Source organism: Aphelocoma coerulescens, chromosome 13 (assembly GCF_041296385.1).
Source record: "Aphelocoma coerulescens isolate FSJ_1873_10779 chromosome 13, UR_Acoe_1.0, whole genome shotgun sequence".
NCBI lineage: Eukaryota > Metazoa > Chordata > Aves > Passeriformes > Corvidae > Aphelocoma > Aphelocoma coerulescens.
Window position 1 is genome coordinate 12,804,613 of NC_091027.1, and position 19,024 is coordinate 12,823,636.

A 19,024-nucleotide genomic window follows, 5' to 3' on the forward strand; every position below is an offset into this window, starting at 1 on the left:
ACATAAGAACTGAATTTAGACCAATTTGTACAAAGATATTTTCCAAATGCCACATGATATAAACTTTGTTTCTAAGTATCAATGTCAAAATACTGATTCTGGTGCATACTCTAGATCTCTTAATGAGTATTCCTAGAAAAACCAAAAAGGGGGAACAGACATATAGCACCCACTTTAACTGCCACTTTCAATGCAAAATTATTCAATAACATTAGACAGCACCATATTGGACAATGAGGCTAATAAGCCAGGAAGGACAAGGTCATTTTTGGGAAATAGAAAAACAAGTTACAACAGTTTACAAAAGAAAATACCGCGTGCTACGTGCAAAATACGCACATATGCCTTTGTGGTGGGTAAGTCACATTTAGCTGGTTTTTTTTTCAATATTTTCTTTATACTGTAAACTCTATTACAAAGGCAGAAAGATCTGGCTCAATAATACTCCGTGATGCTTCTTGACTACCTGCAAGTGTTGCCTTCAAACTTTCCTTCATTACTAAGCGCAAGCCACAAACAGCACATGATTCATAACTCTCTCATCCAAGTGGCATCTGAATTCAAAAATGTGTCTGATTTCATAGCTGACTTTTTTTATTATTGTTGCTCTTTGTGGAGGAAAAATGGTAATTTGGTTAGTCTGGTCCCTATATAATCTTTCAAAAGTTTAAGAGAAAAATTGAGTTCAGGACATGAAACACTATTCTTGTGGTGATGCTGAAAATTTTGAACCAGATATATTCTACACAGTGTACAGACAGCAGGAACACTCAGTTTTGCTTACCTTTTCCAACTACTGCATAATAATAACCCAATTTTCTGATCTGGATCCTGCAGGAATTTTTTTTTCCTTTAGACTACTTCTCTAAGTCTCTAGCTGACTCATCATATAATGTATCTCAGAGGCCTGTCTGTCTTCTCAAATTAAGTTGAACAGGCTACTTAAGAGAGATGAATGACAAAACTGGTATTTTCCACTTGCAAAATAATTCAGGTTGTGTTATATATTTACCATCCAAACCTTTCTTTTCACTTTTTACCATGTAGTCACTTTTCTAAAGAACAGATGTACTGTCTTCTATAACTTTCTTTACATACACAGGCCTGTTAAATGAGTATTTAAGAAACAGACCCTGTTTATCCTTCAAGATCTGACATTACTATTATTAATCATTTGGTTGTAGATCCTCACCTAGGCTAGAGCCCCAGAAGAGCAAGACTTTTCAAGGAACTATAGAAGACAGCTTTTGCCCTAACAAAAGGCCAGGAAAACAGATGAAAAACAAAGCACCCTCTGAAAGCTGTTTACTCAAGGATGCAAGATCATGTGAATAGCTTAAATATCAAGCTGTATGTCTTCAGAGGACAGTTAGGAAGCAAGAATTGCTTTGGATTTTTTTGGGTAGTGCACCTGCAGAGGAACAATCACAATAGAACAGCCTCAGAAAAATGAGTTCAGTGTTTTGCTGTTGTCTCTACATTTACTCCCTTAATTTGTGTTGCCTCTTGAACAATCAGGAGACAAGTTTCAGGGAACTGCGCTTGCCAGAAAAATAGAGGCAATTTGTAAGCAGAGTTCCAGGTATTTTCTCCCTTTTTTCATATGTTTTACATTCCCCTGAGAAATAGTTACCCTTATCCTTGTATCCATATATATATACCTCTCTCCTTCCATCACAATTACATTTGCATATCCAGTTCCAACAAGAAGAGGTGGCTTGTGCCAGTTTTGACCTCCCAGCTCCTCCATTTTGACTGTTTTGACTATGGCTTTGCTTCAGACACAGCAAACTCATCTTCCACATCCCAGGACAAAAAGAGCAACATTGACCAAACCAGGTTTTCTGCCATGGGCTAAATCAAACCACACGTCATTTTTTACCCTTTGTGCCTCCTCTACCAGCTGTGCTGGCAGGTACCCACTGTACCAGTCCCCTACCATGAACTGGACCCCCTCCTCTCGGAAAAGATGCCTTCAGTGCAAGTGAGTCCATCAAAGCCCCAGCTCAGCAGGTTTGTTTTGGTTTTTTTTTTTCACACAGAATCACAGAATCACCAAGTTGGAAGAGACCTCTAAGATCATCAAGTCCAACCCATGCCCTAACACCTCAACTAAACCATGGCACAGAGTGCCACATCCAATCTTTTTTTAAACGCATCCAGGGATGGTGATGCCACCACCTCCATGGGCAGACAATTCCACTACTTCACCACTCTTTCTGTGAAAAACTTTTTCCTGATATCCAACCTGTATCTCCCTTGGCACAGCTTAAGACTGTGTCCTCTCATTCTGTCAGTGGTTGCCTGGAGAAAGAGACCAACGCCCACCTGACTACAACCACCTTTCAGGAAGTTGTAGAGAGTGATAAGGTCACCTCCGACTCTCCTTTTCTCCAGGCTAAACAACCCCAGCCCCCCAATCGTACCTCATAGGGCTTGTGTTCCAGCCTTGTTGCCCTGCTCTGGACGCATTCAAGTGTCTCAACATCCTTCCTGAACTGAAGGGCCCAGAACTTGTCGGGGTCTCCTCCCCCCGCCATGTAGCCCTGAGGGGAGGCACAGGGTTTCCATGCCCCTGGTCAGCCTCGTTCCCCATTGGTTGGTTTGTGTTTCCTGCGCGGGCAAAGGACCCTTGGGTCCTGACTGTAACAGTTCCTCGGCAGAGCCCGGCCATGCGGCTGGAGAAATAAACATCTCTGAAACATCTATCAAGAATCCGTCCATATATATATTTCTTTTCCACGGGACTCCTGGTTTGATATAGGCGTGTTACAGTATTCCCCACTGCAACAAGAACTGGACACGGTACTCAAGTTGCGGCCTCACCGGTGCCGCATACAAGGGAAGAATGATTTCCCTGGTCTGGCTGGCCACACTGTTTTTGATACAGGCCAGGATGCCTGGGCCAGGGCACACTGCTGGATCGTGTTCAATCAGCTGTCAACCAGCACCCCCGGTCCATTTCCACCTAGGCACTGTCCAGCCACACCGCCCTCAGCCTATAACGCTGCAGTGGGTTATTGTGGCCAAAATGCAGGACTTAGCACTTGGACTTACTAAACTTCATTCTACTGGACTCTACCCATCCATCCAACCATTCCAGGTCTCTCTGCAGAGCTCTCCTACCTTCCAACAGATAGACACATGCTCCCAGCTTAGTGTCGTCTGCAAATTCACTAATGAAAGACTCAATAACCCTCATCCATGTCACCAATAAAAGTATTGAACAGAACTGGCCCCAGCACAGACCCCTGAGGAACACCACTAGTGACTGGCTGCCAGCTGGATGCAGTGCTGTTCACCACCACTCTCTGGGCCTGGCCATCCAGCCAGTTCTTAACCCAGCAAAGAGTGCTCCTGTCCAAGCCACGTGCTGCCAGCTTTTCTAGGAGTATGCTGTGGGAGACAGTGTCAAAGGCCTTGCTGAAATCCAAATAGACAACATCCACAGCCCTTCCTGCATCCACCAGGTGGGTCACCTGGTCATAGAAGGAGATCAGATTGGTCAAACACGACCTATCCCTCCTAAACCCATGCTGGCTGGGTCTGATCCCCTGGCCATCCTTTAAGCGCTGCCTGATGGCACTCAATATAAACTGCTCCATTACCTTGCCGGGTACTGAGGTCAGATTAACTAGCCTATAATTACTCGGATCCTCCTTCCTACCTTTCTTGTGAATGGGCATCACACTGGCCAGCTTTCAGTCATCTGGAACCTCACCAGTGAGCCAAGACTGTTGGTAAATGATGGAGAGTGGCTTCGCAAGCTCATCTGCCAGCTCCCTCACCACCCTGGGATGGATCCCATCTGGTCCCATAGATTTATGAACATCCAAGCAGCTCAGCAGTTCTCTGACTGCCTCCTCCTGGATAACAGAGGGACCATTCTGCTCCCTAACACCATCTGCCAACCCAAGGAGGACAGCTGTCCTGAGGACAAGCTATCTTCCCACTAAAGACTGAGGCAAACAAGGCGTTAAACACTTCCGCCTTCTCCCCATCTGTAGTAACTAAGTTCCCTCCCACATCCAGTAGAGAACAGAGGTTGGTCTTACCCTTTCTTTTGCTGTTAATATATTTGTAAAAACATTTTTTATTCTCCTTCACAACAGTTGCCAAGTTAAGTTCTAGCTGAGCTTTGGCCTCTCTAATTTTCTTCGTACGTGCCCTAGCAACCCCCTTAAATACTTCCTGAGAGACCTTCCCTCTAAAGGTGATACATCCTCTTTTTATTCCTAAGTTCCTTCAAAACCTCCTTGCCCATCTAGGCTGGACACTTGCCTTGTCGACTCATCTTTCGGCACACACGGACAGTCAAGATCTCTGTTTTGAAGCGAGCCCACCTTTCCTGGACTCCCTTGTTTTTAAGGGCTGCTTCCCAAGGAACTCTCTGAATAAGTCTCCTTAATGGGCCAAAGTCTGCCCACCAGAAGTTCAACGTAAAAGTTTTATTGATGTTCCTCCTCATTTCACCAAATATCGAGAACTCTATAAATTTCATGATCACTATGCCCCAAGCAGCCTCCAACCACCACATCTCCCACCAGCCGATCTCTATTTGCAAACAACAGGTCCAGCATAGTCCCTTCCCTGGTGGGCTCACTCACCAGCTGTGACAAAAAGTTGTCCTCCACACACCCTTAAGAAGTTCCTAGACTGCCTCTTTTCTGCTGTATTAAGTTCCCAGGAGATGTCTGGCAGGTTAAAGTCACCTACAAGAACAAGGACTAGTGATCCTGAAACATACTCCTGCTTCTTGTAGAATAAGTTGTCCACCTCTTCTTCCTGGTAGGGTGGTCGATAACAGACTCCCAACAGGACGTCAGCCTTGTTGGCCTTCCCCTTAATCCTTACCCATAGGCATTCGACTTCATCATCATTGGTTTCAATACTCATGGCATCAAAAGCTTCCCTAATATAAAGGGCCACCCCTCCACCTCTTCTCCCTTTCCTGTCTCTTCTGAAGAGCTTGTAGCTATCCAGTGCAGTGCTCCAGCTATGTGAGTCATCCCACGTTCCATGATGGCAACTACATCATAGCTTTGCTGTTGCACCATGGCTTCCAGCTCTTCTTGCTTGTTACCCATGCTGCGTGCATTAGTATACATGCACTTCAGCTGGGCTGCTGATTTCACCCCTAACTCTGGCTTACCCCCCTTGGGCTTGCTGCTGGAGAGCCCAACTGCATCCCCTTCCCCCTTCAAATCTAGTTTAAAGCTCTCCCAATGAGTTCTGCCATTTCATGGGCTAAAAACCTTTTGCCTTTAACAGAGAGATGGAGCCCATCTGGTTCCAGCAGGCCAGGTGCCATAAAAGTTGCCCCGTGATCAAAGAACTCAAAATTCTGCTGATAACACCAAGCCTTGAGCTACTTGTTGATAACATGGGATCCCCTATTCCTTTTGTCATTCGTCCCTGCCACCAAAGGGACTGAGCAGAACATTATCTGTGCTCCTGCCCGATCAGTCACTTGATCCAGAGCCCTAAAGTCCCTTTTAATCGCCCTAACACTTCTCTTTTCAATGTCATAACTGCCAACCTGGAGTATCAGGAGTGGGTAATAATCAGTGGGCTTAATCAGCCCAGGGAGTCTCTCAGTAATATCCCTCCTGTACCTGAGTCCCAGGGCGGCAGCAGACCTCTCTGTGGGATGGGTCCAGTTGACATATGGGGCCCTCTGTTCCCCTCAGAAGGGAGTCACCTACTACAACTGCCCTTCTTTTCTTTTTAATGTTAGAGGTGGCGATCCGTCTGACAGATGAAGCATAATTGGGAGGCCTAATGGGCAGATCATTTCCTTCTGTGTTATCCAGCTGGCTCTCTAGATCCAGGGCCTCATACCTATTCTGAAGTGGCACCTGGATAGGTGATGGGAGTCGGGAGGAATTTTTATTACCTCCCCGAGTAGGAATCCATTTCCACTCCCGTTCATCCACCAGGTGTCCTCCTATTGCCTGATGGTAGGAGGTATGGGAGTCCTCACGCTCCTGGCAGGCTTCCCTCAAGGATGGAAGGGTGGAACTCCACCAATCTATTTCCCTCTCATTTTCCCTAATACTCCTTAGTCTTCCTACTTCCTCCTTAAGCTGAGCCACCAGCGAAAGGAGATCATTCACCTGTTCACACCACAGGCAGGTTTCTTTTTCATCACCCCCTGGTACCACCGACAAGCTCAAACACTCCTCACAGGAAGGCGTCTGGACAGATGCATCCTTCTTGAAGGGTTCTGCTTGGCTACATACACTTTTACTAACTGCAGCCTTTGATCATGTAAAAACCATCACTAACGAAAAAACCCCAAACCAAGCAACCAACGAAATTGCAACAAACAACTAAAAACCTCACTAGCAGGAGGAAACCTGCAACACTACCTGCTTGCCCTGCCTGCGTGAACTGTCACGCAAACTGCCGTGCCACACCCTTAGAGACGTGCCACACCCCTGTCTGCCCGTTCCTATTCGCCATGCTCTGGGTTGCTGCCCTCCCTAGAACCCTTTTTAATCACCCCGCGGCTGACTGGAGGAGAAACCCCGCCCTGCGCCTGCATGGCTAACAAGGACATTTTTGTTTGTGTTGGGTTTTTTGGTTGTCGTTGTTGGGGGTTTTGGGTTTTGTTTTGTTTTTTTTGGGGGGGTTGTTTTCCCTTTTCCCTTTGTTCCACTTTTAACCATGTATTAACATGGCTAAGGTTCAAGAGCTGAGTTTTATATCCCGAAAAAAGAGAGTTTTTCTATAAAATAGAGCAATTATCATCTCTGGAAAAGTCTAGGACTAGAATATAATTAATGAAATCTAAACAGTATGGATTTTCTTCTTGGTAAGGTGAATCATATGACAGAACCATGTTGTCAATAGAAAGACTCAGGACATTTATACATGAAACTGATTAATAATAAAAACTGCCTCACTTTCATGTTCTGATGCCAGCAGTGAGAGCTGGAATTCCAGTTGCTCATATCCTGAAGTCTGTATTTCAATGTACTTTAGCTGATGCCACTTCTCATTGTACTCTTAATTTCCATTCCATAGAATTCAGTTAACTTTGATTCCTTGATGCAATTTTCCTCAAGCATTTAATTTTTAGAATTCACATAAATAACAAAGCAAAATATGTGTTTACATCGTATTTTTTCTTAAAATATACTCCAAAAGACAATATTGGGTACTTTGAAGTATCTTGTAAAGGTTCACTGAGTGGATGAATATCTTACTAAGAAGCTTTAGCTGAGACTACATTAGAAACTGAAACATTTTCTTAAAAGCAAGAAGAGTAAAATATGTGCTGTTGATACCTAGATTTCAGACTCAGACCTAATGTAAGAAGGTATGATGGAAGATGCATTGAGCACAGGAGTGAAACCTCCACATTTTTGAAAAGCCACCTCCATGCCAGCCTTGGCTACTCACTCATACAGCAAGGCATGTGCTTGTCTCAAAAAGACAAGACTAATTGACCCACCAGAAGGATTCACGGCTTGAACCCAACACCAGTCAGGTGTTGGACATATAAAGATTAAAAAAGTTTTGAGACCTCACTGGAATTCTTAAAGGAATTAGAACACTAAAGGAAATAGAACACTATTTTCAGTTGCAGCTTACTGGAAAGATGGATTTTTAGTCTACAGAACCTCCATTTTAGTGCACCAATATACAGAATCTTCCTGGAATGACATGCAGCAGGCTCCAGTGAGAGAATACATTCAGAAATCTTCCCTTCACCACAATATTCTTGCTTAACCATCTCAAAAAGGAATAAAATAACCCTTGGTAGATATGAAATTGTTCCATTTTTGATTTAAAGCAATATCTGGGAAACATCAGCAGGTCATGTATTCCATTCGTAATATATAAAGTTTTACATCTTTCCAAAGGCACTGGAGAGCATGCATAATTCACAAGGAAGATATATTCAATAAAATGTTCAAAACATTTTGCAAACAACACACAGCAAATAAGACTTCATTTGCTCCTTTTGTGTTACGCTCTTTCCCCTTGAAAATACTCTTCCCTGTATAATTTTTGATCCAATACTTCTGCGGTGTTATTGTTGTTCTGCTGCCTTCTCTAAGTAAATTACATATAAAGAATATCAGAGGACGCTTACTTGCAGCTACAATCTCAGCAAGAAATATATGCAGCAAATTCACTGCTGAGAGATTTATGCGATTCTAATCAGAAAATGTCGTAATAAAATGTTTACAATGGAAAATGAAAAATCTTAGGCTTTTCAGGGCTGCAGGATGGGACATTTGCCACTTGGCATAGCTAAACTTTTATGAATGTTTATGAATTATTCTACTGGAAAATGAATGATGGGCTATAATAGTTTTTGTGTATATGTCACTATTCCCTATGATGGAACTATTCATGTATAACAGTTAATACAGCAGAGCTGGAGCTTTTCCTGCCTTGGTGGATGCTGGAGTTTTCAGAGACAGACATTTGGTATGCATCTGATTCCAGACATTTTCCAACTTCAGGGAGACAGAGCAGACAGAAAATGGAGTTTAGAAAGAAATACATTAGATACCTGAAACAAAACAAAAACCAAACCAAGAAAACAACAACAAAAAAAAAAAAAAAAAAAAAAAAAAAAAAACAAAAAAACCCCACCCCATTTTAAAACATCTCCATACAGCTCATCATTCATGCATTGCAACTCATAAGCACAGACACAATGCCATTCTACATTCCCCACAGCAGTCAGGGCACCTTCAAAACACAGAGGGTGGCAAATCAAAAACTTAAACAAAACAAAAAAAAAACAGAAGAAGAAAAAAGTCTCTTCTGTGCTGCCACCTATTGCAGACCCTACCAGAACAGCAGACAAGGGGCAGGAGAAGTCACGGCCCACAAGGGAGAGAGGGAGGGAGTAGAGCAGCATTTATATGTTGGAGGAGATTCTGCTTCAGAGTGTGCTTTGGCTGAATTGTGACTCACAAATTCCTCCAGAGCCACTGGCTGTCATACCCCTTACTAACCTCTCTGTTCTGCTGGATCATTAAGCCATGGATAGCCTGTTGTTCCATAAGATAAAGGGAAATCTTTTTTTTTCCCTTTCTTTTTTCTAACTCCAGAGAGAGAAACTAACTACAGCATACAGCTTAACCAAGGTTCCTTAGCAGAAACTTTAAAAAGAGGAAATTACCAAATACAATGAATAAAGCCACATACTTGTACAGCAAACTGTATTTGCTGGTAAAAAAAATTGCCCCTGCATTCAGCTTCCCAAGACAGAGATCAGAGTTCCCATTATGGATAGCAGTCTATTAAAGAGTTACATGGATCGCAGTTTAACTTCCTGCTGGTCCTTTGAAAAGGCAAGTTGTTGCCAGTAAGTTGTTCTGTTTGTTTTGTAATAGCTCCTCAGAACTTCTTTGGGGTCCACCAAATCCAAACTAACTTGTACTATTCCACTGCCGTTATTTTCCTTCCATATTTGCAAAGTTAGCAGCTAACAGTATTCATGGAATACTGCAGGAAGGGCTGTCTGAAGCTCACCCATTCACTTCTCTTGGTCTTACTAAACATGGCAGCCTTGGGGATAAATTAGAAAACAAAATCAAGAACAGTATCATACCTGGCAGACAGATCCTGCTGCACAGCTGCTTGTGCCATATGAAAACTTAATTCTTTAAAAACAAAAAGCCAGACAAAACATTTTCCTTTCCCAAACACAGATAACATCTGGATTTGTCAGACCTTCAGCTTGTGAGTTCTTATGCTATTTATCATGCAGCAGCTTCAGTGATCACTACTGGTTGCTTCTTCTTATGTTTAAATATTTCTGTAATGAACTTTAGCTCAAAAAGATATGCCTGAAGAATTTAGGCCATGATATAGTTGGAATTTCAAAGGAAAGTCTCTGTGTGTGTTTATTTGAAGAAATATTTATGCAAACAGGGTTCTCTAATTTTACACATGTGATAATACTCTGAATCAACAGCACTGGTACACCTTTGACATTAGTTAGTTTTATACCCTTTAATATGACAGTAATTAAAATTAATTCATGCAGATTTTCCTTTAAATATACTCCATTAGCAAAGAGCATTTGTCAAATCTACCTCCAGCATACAATACCTAATGATATCCCTAAGCATTAAAAGCCCTAATCTTGTAATTTATTGCTCAAAGCAGTTTACACATATTAGTCTAATAAACTGCAAGCAGTGAATTAACAGATGTCTGCTTGTGCGTGGAATAATTCATGCATATTTATTAACAGTTTGATATAGGTAACTACAGTGGACCCAGTGAAATGCGAACTAACTGATGAAGACAAAAGGTGTTTTGAATACTCTCAATCTCAATGGTTTTCTTAGGATGCACCACTTCCATGCATACTTTATGACATGCATCTAATTAGAAAAATTAGTAGGCTCTATAGCAGAATAAAAAAACTGCAGACATGGAGAACTGTAGTATTTACTATCCCAATATTATTCAGTCTACTTATTCAATAAAACATAGCACTACCTATTAGGCTCATTGCCATTTAATATTATTAAAAAAAAAATCACTGAGGCCATAAACAAATCCCAACTTTCACATCAATTCAAATGTTAAAATTAAGAAATGCAGGTACAGATATAAATAAGTCCAGGCTTATACACAAGATTATCAGGCCAAACTTTATGCTAAATACCTTGACTACCAGTAACTACCAGTTCTGATTTATATCCTTGATATGCTAAATGTTCCTACTGTGTAGGTCCAAACTAGTTCTCAAGGATGACTACTTAAGCAGCACTGAAAATTAAGAAAATTCATAGCCTTTGATATATATAAGCCTAAAATATTGTAATGCAGCATCAAAAATATTTCAGAAACCAACTGCTAATTCCTGTCCTTAAGACAAAGGCAGCATACACAAATCCATGACAGGAAAAAGTGAAGCAATAACAGTCACAATCCAGAAATCAGCTCTTAAATTTTCAAGGTGACTGAAGAGGCACAGCAGACAATCTGGTTGGCATTATGCTGTTGGATCTTACTAAAAGGGTCTCCCTGTTGTAGCGGGTTTGGTTCTGTAACCGGGCAGAAACACCAATTTAGTGTAGTGGTTTGGCCCAAAATACTCATTACTGTTTATCTTCTGTGAGATAAGAATTAGGAGAAACGCAAAGCAGGCACCAAACTTGAAAGAAATATAAAAATGTTTATTAACAGACCTAAAAGAAGGAAAAAAAATTATACCACCTTCAGAACTCTCCTCCTCCCCCCACCTTCCTCCCTTCTCCCAGTGACAATGTAAAAAGACAACCCTTAAGATGTTCAGTCTGTTTACCACTTCCATAATAGCCCTGTTCAGTCCATTTAGAAAGAGAAGTCTTCTTGCTCGTGCTATGAAAACATTATCACAATGAGACAGCTGCCCACTTCCAAATATTGTTCTGTCCATTTAGGAAGAGGTCTCTCTGCTCACATGTGAGTCCCTTCCCCCAACTTGCAGCTTTTCCCGCAACTGCTTTCGAGGGTCCACTCTTGAAGTTTTTTGGGGTACAATTTTAAGGTTGAGCCATTCAGAAACAAAAGTTCTCTTCACCCATCTCTGGGAGCATTTCATCTCTAAGAACAGAGGCCCTCCTCCTTCCCTGGGAGCAAAGGGTCTTCCTCATCTTCATCATTAGGACTATCTCTGGGAGCATCTCTAGGAACTGAGGTTTTCTCCTTTCCAATTTGGAGCAAAAGTCCTCATCTGATCTATCTCTCCCTGTCCAAACTTCTCATGAAATTACAGCTGCGTCAGCATCTGCCTATCTCAGCGCAGGTGCTTTTGCTTACGAGTTGAACACTCCACCCCCCATATCTTCATGAAATTACAACGGGATACTCTGACATATCATAGCTTCACAACAGACTTTCAGCTTGAAGCATCTCCTCTTTCTCTTCCCTCAGGTTTTCAGCTCTTCACAGCAGTAAAAGGGTTAATCTCACCTCGGCCTTGCAGCTGGAATGTGGCTTATCGCAGTGGAGAGGGGGGAGAGCCGAGCTGCTCCGGCTGCCCACAGCAAGGCAGTGGGGGGTGTCCGCGGGTAGAACAGGGCCCATCGGCTCCAGGATGGCCGTGGCCCGGCCCGGCCTGGCCCGAGCAGGGCCTGGCTGGGCCCGCTGGCCCCCACACGGGCCCCGCAGCCACCTGTCCCAGCACCGGAAACAAGAGAGAGCTGGGGGGGGGGTTTGTCTATTCTTAAGTGTGTATCACAGAGGTGGTCACAACTTTAAGTGGCTTACCAAATTGTCCATATTCAAACTGGCCAGCTGATAGGCTCTATCAGGTCATGGGGAAAACTGTAAGCACTCCTTTGCAAGGACATCACATCCGGGACTATGCTTCCTAACCCATGACACTTGTTTATATCCTTTATATCCCCACAGCACCTTGCAGTTAACTCAAATATATAACTGCAGTGACCGACTTGGTAATTAAGAAAAATGTCACAGATACAGTTCTGTTATCAAGAACTTCAGGATCTGAGGTTTTGAATTGGGAAGTTGTGGCAACCAGCCAGATCTCAGTAAATCTGAATTAGCAATGGCTTTTAAGCACTGATAGGTAAATCAAGGTTAAAACTGATTAGCCCAAACCATAAAAGCCCAAAGGGATTTTCTGTAGCATCACTGAACCTACAGGTTCCTGGACTTAAGTTTTCTCCTGCATGATACAAAAAGATGAGAGGATTGGTTCTCTAACATTCCTGTTATTGAAGTCATGACACTCAGTGATTGTCCTTGACAATTGGATAAATTAATATCTGATAGTACATAAGTAATATCACAGATACAACTCCCGCTTCTTCAATAAAAATATTTTACACCAGTAAATGAGATTTTCCTCTCAGTTTTACCAATGGGAATTTGCAAATAAAATATATGAAGAAAGAACTAAGCCAAGTAGATTTCCATCTCCTCCCACTGTTTTGTAAGTGAATTGATTACTGTAGTGTCCAGCACTTCTCGTTTCTAACTGGTTCTGATGGTTGAACACAGGAAGCTATAGCAAGTTATATTAAACATGGCTACAGAGCAAAGAACAGGTTAATTGCTCCTGCAAGACAGAATCATCTATAACCTCTTCCAATTTATCAGCTTCACAAAAAAGAAGGGCTTTGGTCACCAGCCTGTAGAATTCTTTCTCCCCTGATCAGGATTTTAGGCCTGGCAAACACTCTGGTCTGTTGAATTTCTCATGTGCTTTATTTTGCAAGAATCACTCTGCCAAATATATGAAACATTGGACAGCATGAAGAAAGATATTTGAAAATAGGCCTTCACAGCACTGGGATTTTTATCATGTACTAATTATATAATGATTAGGTTTACCATGTTGCTTTTGGAAATAATTCTAAAGTGCTATAAATGTTATATCATTTTTTAAATCACAAACAGTTAAGAAATGCAGAAGGCTATTAGCTTCATTGTAACCCCTTAAACTGCTGTGAAATGAGCTCTAAATGTGCTATAAAGTGATTTCAACAATTTATAAGCTTCCCCTGATTAGCCTTAAGCAAGATAATAAATGTTAGAGAAAACAATTGTTGCAGAAGAGATATTCACTTTGGAGATGGGTGATCACCCTTTAGTAGTTTGCACTGAAAACTAAACAATAAAGGTTTGTTCCTTTGGTGTTCATTGCCAGCTAATTTCTACACAGACTCCAGAATTTGCAGTTCATCTTAGAGTTTCAGAAGAAAGGAGTATTTTACCTTTATTCTGCATGTCCCTTCCCTGAGCTCTAACACAATCTTTGAGCCATCTTTTGAGCAGCACCCTTCTCCCTTATTCCCACAGGCACCATTTTCTTCCAACGTCCTTAAATTAAATTACTCTCAAATTTGAACATCTTATAAGATCCAAAACAAAAAACAACTACCCCTTTTTGAAGTACAGTATCCCAAAATATGATCAATACACTGAAGTTGTCAATGTACTGCATTTCTGAAGTATCTCCTTACAGAGAGCATTAAAATTCTGAGCACTGAAGTGTCCATATTGCAAGTAGCTTATGGAGAAAACTCTCTGGAAGTGTTCAAGGCCAGGGTGGATGGAGCTTGGAGACACCTGGTCTAGTGGAAAGTGTCCCTGCCCATGGCAGGGGGTGGAATTAGATGACCTTTAAAGTCCCTTCCAACCCAAGCCACTCTGTGATCTGATATTCCACAACAGAAAAAGCACATAAACACAATCTACTTTTTCTCAAGAAGTGCACACATCATGGCCAAGAGAAGCACAAATGTTTATTCTTCATTTTTTGATGCCATTAGCTTTTCTGCATTTAAAACACATGTGAGAATGTAAAAGTATAATTTCCTGGTGGTCTGGACACAAAAAGAATCATTTATAGAGACTCAAAGTCATTTTTTCCAGCACTATTTATGAAAGCCATTTATTAGAGCCCTGGCTGACTGCCCTGACTTGCTGTTCCCAGTTCAAACCACTCACTTCTCTCACAGTATAACAAACCACTGATCAATACCTGGGATCTTCTCTGAAAAAAAGTTAACTTTTTCTACATCAGTAAGCAATCTTCCCCTCACTCCCCGAAGCACAGCAGAGCCAATCAATTCTCAATGTCTACTTCATCTGTTCGCATTTTATGAAGTGCTTCAGAGGAGGGAAGAGAACTTCTGCATGACAAGCTGTCACCCAGCTTTTGCACACTTCCATTAGGAAGTCAGACTGCAAATGATTTGCCTGGATCTTACATCCACATGGAACTAGGGCTGCATGGGAGATAAATCACACAAGAATATCAACCACTCCAGTGTTAAAGCACTGGACATGGAAAGCTGTAGAATTCAGCTGCAGTGTATTTTATATCTACCTATGCACAAATGCTGTATTACCCATGAGAGTAAAGGAGAGCTGTTTATGCATAATGAAATTGCTCTTCCAGACAAAACTGAATTACTTTTATTTAGAATTCTGAAGATTTTTTTTTCCCAGGCATTTCAAGTGGTTTTATTTTGCTGGGTTTTGGTTTTCTGTTTTGTTTTACTTTTTTTATCTAAACATACCCTTCTTTGTACTTTGTACCCCAGGCAGGAGCAGGAGGGGTTCAGTCATGGTATGATAGAAATATTGACCCAAACTAGAAGTGCCAGAAACCTCAAAAGAAAAATTTCTAAGATTTGAAGTCCAAGTCTGCCATTTCAAAACGTGTGTATGCCCTGAATAAGCTTGTAAACTTTTAGATACTCACAGAAACTAATCCCTGAACCTTTTGTGATGCATTTGTTGTAATTATGATGGGAGTTGTTACAAGAATTTAAAGCAGTATAGTTCATAAATTCTATTAACCTCTTCATCAAAGATCAGTTTGAAAATGCCACTGGATCTGTTACAGCTTTTTTTTTTTATGTTCCCTGCCTGCCAAAATTTCTATTTTCTGCACAGCTAATAGTATTTGATATATCTGTTCACAAGATTCTCAAAGAGAGTTTGAAATGTTATGCTCTACAAAGTATGGAAAGGGAATTTTTGAATACTAACTTTTGTTTACATTTCTTTTTAAAATAGATGAATTTTAAAGTACATAAAAATTAAATTATTCAAATTAAATTAATAACGTGACACCAGTTATTAGTATCTACAAGGAACAAGAGTAAAGATAAAACATCCAGATTGAATGGAATTGGACATTTGAACTTCACTAGAGTCTCACATAACTTCTGCTCATGAAATAAAGATAAGACTTGAGCTTTCTGGGAGAGGGACAGTTTTGCAGTTATATTCCAGTGCAAAAGTATAAACTTAAATATTAAGATAAATGATCAACAGATAAATACTATCAGTTATAATTAATTTCCAGTTCCAATTTTAACTTTTTTCAAGTTACACACATGCTTGGAAGGGCTAGTTCTGGAGCCACAGTATCTCTTACCTTTGACCACTCCATTTGCTCTCTAACCACCCCTACAGTATTACCAGACTTTTCAGTGAAAGCTGCTATACTGTGACCTTGAACAATGAAAAAACCTGAATAGAGGATTAACAAATAAAAATTACAACCTAAAGAAGCTGATGCTTCCACGGAGTGTGCAATCATTCTTGGAGACACAAGATGCACAGGTTCATGATCATCTATCAGAGCCTTTGCTTCAGTCTTTTCTGTGACCTTACACAAACTGTGGAGTTTTCCTGAGCCTCAATTCCCTACCTATATAATAGGAATAACAACATAGTCAACAGTTTGAGAAAAGAAACATCTAAATGTTCACTGAAAACCTCTATCAATCAATACAGGCAGGCAGAAATATTTTATGAGACTTAAGTTACATGAGAAACTTTTAATAGCTAAAACAAAAGAAGCTTTGAAAAAGCTCAATGTGATACAAAATAATCATTAAAAGTAAGTTTTGATGTACTGTATACTTACTGCCTCAACAAAACTATTCAGAAGCCTCTTTGTGGTATGTAACTGAAAATGAAATGCAGGAGATGGAGAAAAAGGCCCCATCCAAGACTGGCTGAGGAAGGTGAAGGTGATGGTTTTGTAGAAACATTTCTCTAATCAGATTTATTCCAGTAACATAGGGCTTCAGTCAGGCCCAACAGGCCATATGGACAGTAATTAAATTACTCTCTTTGGCAATAAAAGACCCCACTGAGTCCTTCCAGCCAATCTGAGCCTCTAATTACCTATGGAGGCTTTCCTAGTGCAGTTTGACATTCATCATCATTGAAGTCAACCAGGAATTAAACATGACCTTGCACAGCACAAGCTTGCTTTTAAAAATTCTCTTTTTGGAGAGTCTTCTCTGTAGGCTTTCTGAGCTCACAGATTTTGAAAGACACAAAGGTATCTTTGCTTGTTTTTAAATAAACCAGATACACAGAATTCAGCACTGACTGGGTTAGTCTTTGCATTTTTCTGAATCACGGAGAGTTTATTGAAATTACCCTGAATTTACACTTCAAAATTAATTTGTTCCCTTAAATCCTATCCCTGTATTTGCTCTGCATATTATAGCTGCATGGAAATAGCCTCAGAATCCAGACATATCTCCCAAATACATTAATTTTCACCTCACCTGTGTCACAGTTTAACCCCAGCCAGCAACTGTGCACAGCCACTCCCTCACTATCCCCTCCAGTGGGACGGGAGAAAGAATTAGAAGAGCAAAAGTGGGAAAACTCATAGATTGAGATAAAAGCAGTTCTACAGATAATGCAAAAGCTGCACACACAGGCCAAGCCAAACATCCATTCACCACTTTCCATGAGCATGCAGGTGTTCAGCATCCCCAGGACAGCAGGACTCCACCACATGTAACAGTGACTTGGGAAGATAAATGCCATTAAACAGAACACCTCTCCCTTCCTCCTTCTCCCCCATAGTTCATATGCTGACATTCCATACAGTCTGGAACATCCCCGTGGTCACTTGGGGTCAGCTTTCCCAGCTGCCCCAACTGCATCCCCTTCCCAGCTCCTTATGCCCCGCCCAGGCCAACAGGTGGGGTGGGTGAGGAGCAGAAAAGGGCCTGACTCTGTGTAAGCCCTGCTCAGCAACATCCCTGCCTTATCAACATTGTTTCCAGCCCAAACCCAAAACACAGCCCCTACCAGCTTTACAGATTATTCATTGTTGATTATGATGCTTTCTGCTCAGCCATTTCCATTCTTGTCATGCCTACGTTTTAGCCTTGTGTGTGTTTCTTGCCAAAAGAGCTGCTGTTAGTGCATAAATTGAAGCTGGGCTGTCCATTACTGTAATAGCAATAGTATGCAAGACAAATGTCTCAATACAATCCATTTTCAAGTTATTCTCCATCTCTTAGAGCTAGAAAAAGCTAATTCAAATACAGCTCTGTTGCAAGTCACTGCTTGCCTAGGAGAAAAAATGTCAATATGGAGAACTATTCTCAAGTATTAAGAAAGGAGATAAATCCTGCTATTAAGGAAGCAGATAAATCCAAACAAAACCAAATATTCCTCTGTTACCCTGTGAATTGAAAATGCAACATGAACTTCCTTTCATGCTGCAGCAATACTTGGTAGACAGTCGAAACATGGTTTGATTATGTGCTAGTCAGAAACACCTGAAAATAATTTTATTCAAAACCTAAATGGGTCCAGCACAATTTACCTCAGGTTTCAAGGACTCAACTCATTAGCATAATACTACTGAATTTCATTATAATTCACTATTGCTACAAAACTCTTCTAGAAGTACAGATTTAGATTCATTGCTGGATTAGAAGTGGGAGAAGCTGTTCAGCTTACCAAGATGAAATTCAGGAATTCATAGGACAAGAGATAAGAAATAGCATATTGAAACAGAAAATGGGAGATTTGGACACCATTGCTTCTGGATCTATCCTTTTTAATTTTTCAATTTCTTCCTCCATATGACTTACAATATGAAAGGGCAGGGTGTATGTGAATACATGCATCTCATACAAACCCCTCTCCATGACTTATTTTAAAGGCCCTACTTAAACAGGAATAATATTTGCTTACTTAGCCTGCCTACACTATTTCTGGGCCAAAACCACAGCACACCAAGAATTAGTTTGTTTTAAAAACAGCTTTTAATGTATCAATCTCCATCTCTCTTCAGGGAAGCAGTGACATATGGTAGGGAACATCCTGGTCCTGGGAGTTTCATTCACAAACTCTCATTGCTCCAGGCTCTAGATTAAATGAACAGTTTGATGAATGCTCATGAAGATGTGTCTAATAGGAATACGATTCAGCATTTCTTTCCTGTGTGGGCAGAAGCCTTCTGGAGTTCTTCAGAGAGAGAGAGAACATAGTACTGTATTTGCTCTTCAAAAACTGAGAACAGTCCCCATAAATAAGATCCAGCCTCAGAAGACATATCGAATAGAAGGCAGGGAGGAATCATAAGCACAAGGATTAAGTGAAAGCTCAAGAGAGGGCTGAAAGATTTGCCACTGAAATATTTATTGGCAGATTAAGTATCCATTTCTGCACTTCCTTACACACTTGGTAAGTTTTTGTAAATAGTTTGCACTTTGTCAGATTCCTGGCCAGAGATGACTGGAGAGACAGC

The 19,024-nt window shown here is 41.1% G+C and overlaps 1 protein-coding gene across 8 annotated transcripts in view; it reads right to left on the reverse strand.

Moving 5' to 3' along the window:
- LOC138118303 (uncharacterized) overlaps positions 1–19,024 on the reverse strand; it is a 234,410-nt gene that overhangs the window by 104,020 nt on the left and 111,366 nt on the right. The window lies entirely within an intron of this gene.